This window comes from Corvus cornix, chromosome 27 (genome assembly GCF_000738735.6).
Source record: "Corvus cornix cornix isolate S_Up_H32 chromosome 27, ASM73873v5, whole genome shotgun sequence".
Classification (NCBI taxonomy): domain Eukaryota; kingdom Metazoa; phylum Chordata; class Aves; order Passeriformes; family Corvidae; genus Corvus; species Corvus cornix.
The window spans coordinates 3933102-3940511 of record NC_046355.1 but is presented as its reverse complement, the minus strand read 5'-3'; the positions used below and the strand labels follow the sequence as shown (position 1 = coordinate 3940511).

Sequence of the window (7410 nt, the reverse complement as noted above, 5' to 3'; positions counted from 1 at the left end):
GCAGTTGGGCGCTCTCGGGACGGCGTAAGTGACGTTTTTATTAGAACCTGCCAGGACCTTGCAGAGGGTGGTTTACACTTCCGCCACACTCAAGATGGCAGACGCACTAGGGCCCCTGCGAGAGGTGTCCCATGCCGATGCCTGCCGCTGGTCGCGTAGCAGTCGCCCGCCTCCGGCGGCCGGCTGACCCCACCAGCCGTGTCCTCGCACCGGGAAAGCACCGCGGAAAATCTCGCGGAAAGCGCGCGGGCCGGCGTCGGAGTCCGCGGCCGGATTCAGGCAGCCCGAATAGACAGAAGTCCTTGTGAGGGGCGGCGGGGGCCATAAGTGTACCACACTAAAGATGGCGCTCGACCGGAAGTGGCTTTCTGCCAGCACCCAAGATGGCGGCAAAGGAAGGAAGTTACGTCACCGCCACACTAAAGATGGCGGTCGTGTCCACTGTTTTCTGACCTTCTCAAGTATGGCGGCAGGGAAGGCTCCCCCCCCCCCCCAAGCTGCGTCTATTCGGGCCTGCCTGAACGCAACGCCGACGCGACGCCAGCCCAGCGCTTGCACGCAATTTTCTGAGGCGTTTCCGCTATGCGGATACCGACTGTGGGGTCAGCGGCGGCCTGGGGCAGGCCGGAGCATTCAGGCAAGCCAAATAGACGGAGCGGGGTCCTTCCGGCCACCATCTTGAGAAGGTCGAATAGCCACATTGGTGCGGTACTGGTGACTTCCGCCCTTCTTCGCCAGGAGCGGCAATGGCGGGGAGCCCGCGGGGGCAGCGCTGCCGGGCCGGGGGCACCGGCGCGGGTGCTCCGGGCTTGGAGGTGAGCGGGGAAGGGGGACAGCCCCGAGCGGCCGGTGGGGGCCGCGGGGGATCGGTATTCCGGCCCAGGGATGGCTGTCCCGGCCCAGGGATGGGTGTCCAGGCACAGGGATGGGTTCCTGGACTATCTAATAATATTATATTAACGATCGTACAAGGAGATCTATATAAAAATCTCCATTGTCATCCTTCTCCAGCCCCCTCTGTGTTTTCAGGATCTTGGGGAAGAGTTTGGTCTGGACAAGGCTCTCGGGCACAGGGTGGGATTCTTGGGGTGCAGGGCCAGGATTTGGACTCGATGCTCCCTGTGGGTCCCTTCCAGCCCAGGAAATGCTGCGATCCTGTGCCTCTGATGGTGAAATAAAGGGGAGCGGTGGGGTTTGTGCCCGCTGTGTTCACGGCCCCGCCGGCTCAGGGCGGGGTTCAAGGCGCAGCTGCCCGAGCAGCGGGACCCGGCCGGGGGCTGCTCGCTCCCCGGTGCTGCGCTTGTGGGGAGAGCCCGGCACTGCAGCCCGGACAGGCGCTGGACCCACGGGATCGGCGTGGAACAGCAGCGCAGAATGCTGAGGCAGGGAATGCTGCGAGGGCAGCGCAGGGAATGCTGAGGCCCAGGGAATGCTGAGGCGTCCCAGGGAATGCTGCGTCCCGGAATGCTGAGGCGTCCAGGAAGGCTGCAGGGTCCCCTGCCCGGGGCACTCGGCAGCAAATCCCTGATGTTGAGCAGAAAAAGGAAAGTTCTGGGTTAGTGGGAGGAGGTTTCTGGAATGGAGCTGGGACAGGTGCTGATCCACATGGAATCAGGGTGGTTTGGCTTGGAAGGGACCACCAAGATCATTTACACTCTGTTTGTTGTCTGATTCCACAGCAAAGAACATCCAGAACTGCCCTCACCCTCACGGACAGCAGGAATGCCTTCCATAGCTCTTGTTTCGGAATGGGAATGGCTGTTGGGAGCTCTGGCAGGACCAGGTAAGAACAGAAATGGGATCATTCGAGCTGCTGCTGGAGGTGGTTTTCTGCTTTCAGGTTTCTCATTGATCCTTTCACAGCAGTGTTCTAGGGCACATTTGAGGGTAATTCCAGGAATTTCAAACCAGATAAAAACTGGTGGGGAAAAAATGTGAACCTGATCCATTTCTGGTAATTCCAAGCTTCTCCCACAACACCGTTCCAGGGAAAACCTGATGAAAGGGTAAAGATGCAGAGGAACAAGTGCTGTAAACCCCCCATGCGCTCTGACAGAGCAAACCTTGCAGTACTCCCAGCAGATCTCTTGGAGAAAGTGTGGGATCGCAAGGTTTTCCGGGAAAGCAAAACAGGGGCGGAGATGAGGGAATAGGCTTCCAGTTCTTCCTTTAGCTGAAAGCCTGGGGGAATTGAGAGGGGCCACAAGAACTGTTTGTGTAGGAAAATGGGAGTTTGGGGGCTGAATCTGAGTTTCTCTCTGGGGCGTTTTTGAGGGAAAAGCTGAGGTGCTGTTTAAGGGAGAGAATGCACATTTTTGGGGTGGAAAAGGTTTAATCAATATTGTAGAGCAAGTAAAATGTTGGGGGTAAAAGTGGATGCAATCTGGAGGGGACAGAAGGAATATTTGGAGGCAAAATGGGGAACTCAGTAGTGGACAGATGGGGAACATTTTGGAGGCAACACTTGACAAACTCTCTGGGGTGGAGAACGAACACATTGAGGGAAAAATGAGGTGATGAGCAGTGGGCACGTAGGGAAGGTCGTGGGGGTAAATGTTGAGAAAAGCCCCGTGGTATTCAAGAAATCCTTGGAAGCAGGACTGAGGAATTCAGTGGTGGAAAAATAGGGGAATTTTGCGGGGGTAAAACTTTAAAAGATCTAAGAGTTGAGAGTGTGTTTTTAGGTAAAAAGGATGTCTTGTTGAAGTTGGGCGTCTGGATTGTGGCATTTATGGATCACAGGGTGTTTTTGCAGAAAGTAGGAGATAAAGAAGACTCCCAAAGCCTCGGTAGCTGTGTTAAGAAATCCCTCCCAGGGAAGAAAGGTGCCTAAACCTCCTGGAAGTAGGGACTAATTAGCATGGGAAGGGAAAAACCCAGTGGGAGAGAGCCCGCCGGGTAATGGAAGAGAAGGATGCCCTTAAGAAGAAGCAGGGAAGGTGAATTTCTCGGTTTGCTGAAATGTATCAAAAAGTTTGGAATCTGGGTCTGTGTGGAGGCCGGGATTTTCTCGGCCATATGCAGAGCCCAGCACTAGGAATAAAGTAATTCCAGGCTTTCCAACGCCAAAAATGCAGTACCAGAGAGTTCTGTTATCCCGAGGACTTGGGGGATATTTGGCAAAAAATTTCCGGGGGCCCAGGCTGGACCGAGCTTTTAACGCTCCCTGGATTCACGGGATCGGGGATTCCAGCGTGCCCTGCACGGGTTTTTTCAGGGAAGTCCCAAATCCGTGTGAGCGCGAAGCAGAATCCCCTGGGAACTGTGAAGGCAACGGGATATTTCTTGGGAATTTTGAAGGATTGGGTGAGTCCTCAGTGTTAGGTTGGAATGAACGCAAATTGTCCGGGAGTTGCTGGTTTAGGGATGGCCGGGTCTGGGTTTGGATTTGTGGGCACCGAGTGTTCCTTGTGTCAGCTTTAGGTCTGGATTGGTGGGAATTGTCAGAGAAAAGAGAAGGCAATTGAAATGCAGAGCTCCATTCTTGGAGAAATGATCAGGATGGGAGAGGAAAGGCTGTGGAGCTGCTGGGAGCTCCTGGAGAACGAAAGGATCTGAGGTCTGGAGGCAAAAGCTGTGGAACAAAGCCTGAAAGGGTGCGGGGTGGGGCGGGAGGGGGAGGAGGGCACCGGGGGGGGGAAAGAGGGAAAGAATCCCTGCTCCGGGAATCCAGCAGGGACCAGGAGAGGATCATTTTCCATCCACTGCTCTCAGTGCAATCCTAATAAGGAAGGTTGAAGGAAAGTGATTCGTTTGTTCTTAGGTTTGGAATGAAAGGTGCTCTTGTAGAGGGGAATATTCACCTGTTAAAATTCTGTTGGATACAGGAAAAGAGGGAGGAAGCAAGCAGCTGGGGAATGAACGGGTGGATTTTTTGGTGGATACAGGGAAAGACACGGGAAGGGGCTCTTAAGTAAAATACACCTCACAGGCAGCACCAGGAGAAGCCTCAACTGCCCTTTTTTTCCAAGCTCTGACATTCCAGAGGAGTAAGCAGTGGTCAGCCCATCACTTTCTGTATTCCTTGGATGCCCAGTGCTTTGTTGGGAAGAGATAATATTTGGAAATGAACAAATCCGGGGATGTAATTTCCTGATAGTAAAGCCCTAGAGACCCTGGTTTTGATATCCTTCCAGCACCCAAACGCAACAGAGGGAATCCTGGAGGAGGTGGAAAACGCTGTCGCTCCGTCGGTGGAATTCCTGGGAAATGGAAAGCAGCAGAAGCAGCAAGAACAGAGTTGGAAGCAGGCTCCAGCCAGGTAAGGCAGACACCAAATCCTTTGGAATTAGAAGTGGGCAGGGGTGGGGAGATTTAATTCTTACATTTGTAGCCCATGGATTCCTGAGCAGGATCCCGGCAGGGAAGACTGCAGGGATCAGACTGGGAACTGATCCCAGCTGGGGGCAGCGAGCCTTGGAATTGGCTGAAGGGAAGAAAGAGGGATCCTTTGAGCACAAGGATCAGCTGTCAAATGCGGAGATGGCATCAGACAATTCCTCGGGAGGGTTTAGTTCCTGGGCCAAATCGATCTCCTGCCTTGTGAAGGAGCTCAGAGATCTGGGAAGAGCCCAACCAACGCAGGGAATGCAGTGGCAGATAAAACTGCCGGGGAACGGTGGGGAAAAGCATCCAAACAGGGGGCCTCGTTTTGTACAGGAACGGTATAAAAAATTGTCCAAAAGAATAGGAATGGAATGGGATTTTACGTATTCCTCGGAAGCCACAATCCAGTGGGAAGGCTGAGAGAAAGAAACAAAGCCTAAAAAGGTAGATGAGCCAAATCTGCCCAAAGCCTCCAATGGCCACATTCCCTGGCATTGCTGAGGACTTCAGCCAAGCTCCAAGCAAAAGGTGAGCCCCTGATTTTGGTGCCAAGGGAAACTCTAAGTTAAGAATAATCCAAATATGAAGCACTTCTCACAAAACTCAGCTTTGCAAACCTTTATTTGGGCTAAAAAAGAAAAGATGGGAATGCCCTTGGCAGAAAAGCAGCTGTGAGGCACAGCAGGCTTCAAATGCCTGTCAGCAGGAGCTCCAGGAGAAACGGCTGCTGGCTGCGGGCATCCTGGGCTTTCCAGGCAGGTTTTGTACTGGATTGCAAGGCAGTTCTCCTGCCTCTGGGGGGTGGCACCTGCATCCCACTGGAAAGGGAAAATGTGGAGAGAGCGGCAAGCGGGAAGACGGTTGCTGATGTGTGTCCTTGGATTGCAGTTCCTCCCGGTGGGTCTGTGCTGCTGGAAGTTTGAAGGAGATCAGTCTTGTGGGTTCACCTGTGGGGTTTGGGAGCGACGCTGGACATGAAATTCCAGGGATGTTCCCCTTGCTGGAGTGAGAAGCAGTGGAAGCACTTTGCTGTCTGCTTCTTCATCGCCTTCACCTCGGTCCCCTGGGGCTCCAGGTAATCCCCTCTCACCTTTGCTTTTCCAAGGGTCTCTAAATGAGGGCTTGAGCTTTGGTGCAGCTCCCTTTACAGGGAAGATCTGTTCCAGGAAAGGTCTCCTGGTCTGGACCGATGGCGTTGCAGGAAGAGCAGGAAACCCCAGAGCTCCTGTGGCTTCCTCATCTGATTTGCCTGCAGGCAGCAAGGATCATTCCCAAGTGTCATCCCCTGGCTCCGTGACTCGGGGAGGTTGTGTTCCCCCAAAGGCCAGGGGCCGCTCTGTTTTGCAGCTCACGAAAGTCCAGCTCGGTGGTGCTGGGTTTGGTTTTTGTGTGCAATGAAGGCACTAAAAAATTCCCCTCCTTCACTGGCACAGCCCTGGAGTGGGAGCAGATTCCCCTTATCCCGGAGTTATCCCGCTCCTGCCCTGGATCCCTGCGGTGCCGTGTGTTCTCCAAGCTCACAGCACTGCTGGCTCTAAACAAGAAAAACAATCCCTGTTCCATCTCTTCTCCGTCCTTGATGTTCCCAGGCCCTGCATCTCCCTGGCTATTCCCTGTGTGAGTCTTCATCTCCATCCCACCTTATCCCGATCAAGTAAGGGTCTGAGACGTGTTTAGCAGCAAATGCATTCTTGTAAAGAAAGCCAAGAGCAAAGAGCATCCAGATGCAGAGAAGTCTTTAGAAAAGCACTCCGGACGTGCAAATGAGGGATGTGTCTTCCTGCATGTCCTGTTGTTTTTCTCTGTCAGGTTTTGGAAGGGTTTTCTCTCAGTGATTTCCTGCGATCCGGGTGCGTCCCTTCCTTTGTCCAAATCCAGTGCCAGAGGATCGAATAACTGACGAGTGGGGTCTGGGATGAAAACGGTTCTCCTAAAATGAGGGAAACAATGCTAGAAGAGAAATGAGCATCCTTTTAATGCCTGGAAAAAAAATGCTCGAAAAGGGCACTTTTTATTTGATATGGTGTCATTCTCCTTTTTTTTCCCATGGATAAAACTGCACGGTGAGCAATCAGAGCAGAAATATGAAATGCAGGAGTCTTGGATTCCACAGTGGGATTAACTTCCCTTTTCTGCTCTCTTTCAGGACAGGAAAAACCACTGAACTCGCCCCATCTTTGGGACCAAGAGCTTTGGTGTTAGAGTAGGCAAAGCCAGCTAGGGCCCCCCTTGTCCTGCCCATGGTGTGGGTCAGGGACAGGCTCCTCTTCTCCTCTGGGCTGGGATGAACTGGCTAGGGAATGCTCTTTCTGACAGGCCGGTCCTAGCCCCGGCTACTGGAAATGGGCAGAGGTGAAGAGGCAAGTGCCAGAGTTCCTTGGGGATGATGGAATTGTGGTGTTTGGCTGTGCCCAGAGGGGCAGGTTGGGCATTTCTGTGTGTGTGAGGACCGGTTTGGGTGCTGGGGAGCCCGGGGAGCCGAGCTCTCAGTGCATTCCCAGCTCACCCGGGGGTGGGAGCTGGTGCAGGGCTGAGTGACAGCCTCTGGTCGGGCTCGGGGCAGGCCCTGGCCCCGGCACAGACACGCTGGGGTGGTTTGGGGCTGCTTGGGGAGCTGTGGGAGGAAAATGAGGGATGGTGCTGGGCGGAGCAATCGGCCTGCACTCGTGTCCGCGCAGCCGTGCAGGGCACTGGGATCTGAGTAAAACACCGGCTCTCCTGGTGTTCAGGGAGGCAAGGTCTGTATTTATCCATATATGTTTATCCATATATTTATCCATGGATTATCCATATATGTTTATCCATATACATTTATCCATATATTTATCCACGTATTTACCCATGTATTTATCCCTATATTTACTCATGTATTTACCCATGTATTTTATGAACACTCAAGTGCCATATTCATGTATTTTATGAGCACTTCCAGGGTTGGTGACTCCACCACTGCCCTGGGCAGCTGTTCCAGCGCTGGACAACCCTTCCCATGCTGGGCCAGGAGATGGATTCTGGAAATCCAGACTCCGAGGCAGCAGGCAGGATTAAGGCAGCATTGGATTCCTTTATTCTCCCAGAAGGATA

General features: G+C 53.3%; 1 long non-coding RNA gene across 5 annotated transcripts; it reads left to right on the top strand.

The window, feature by feature from the left end:
• The first annotated feature begins 1698 nt into the window (after positions 1-1698).
• On the top strand, positions 1699-7099 carry LOC120411366. Of its 5 annotated transcripts, none has more exons than XR_005603697.1 (6): positions 1699-1783; positions 4137-4261; positions 4660-4854; positions 5215-5401; positions 5477-5632; positions 6473-7099. It is a non-coding gene; the product is annotated as an uncharacterized LOC120411366 (long non-coding RNA). The 5 variants fall into 5 exon arrangements; XR_005603694.1 differs by lacking the exon at positions 5477-5632 and adding an exon at positions 5916-6389 and having other exon boundaries at positions 6473-7098; XR_005603696.1 differs by having other exon boundaries at positions 5493-5632; positions 6473-7098.
• The last annotated feature ends 311 nt before the right edge of the window (positions 7100-7410 follow it).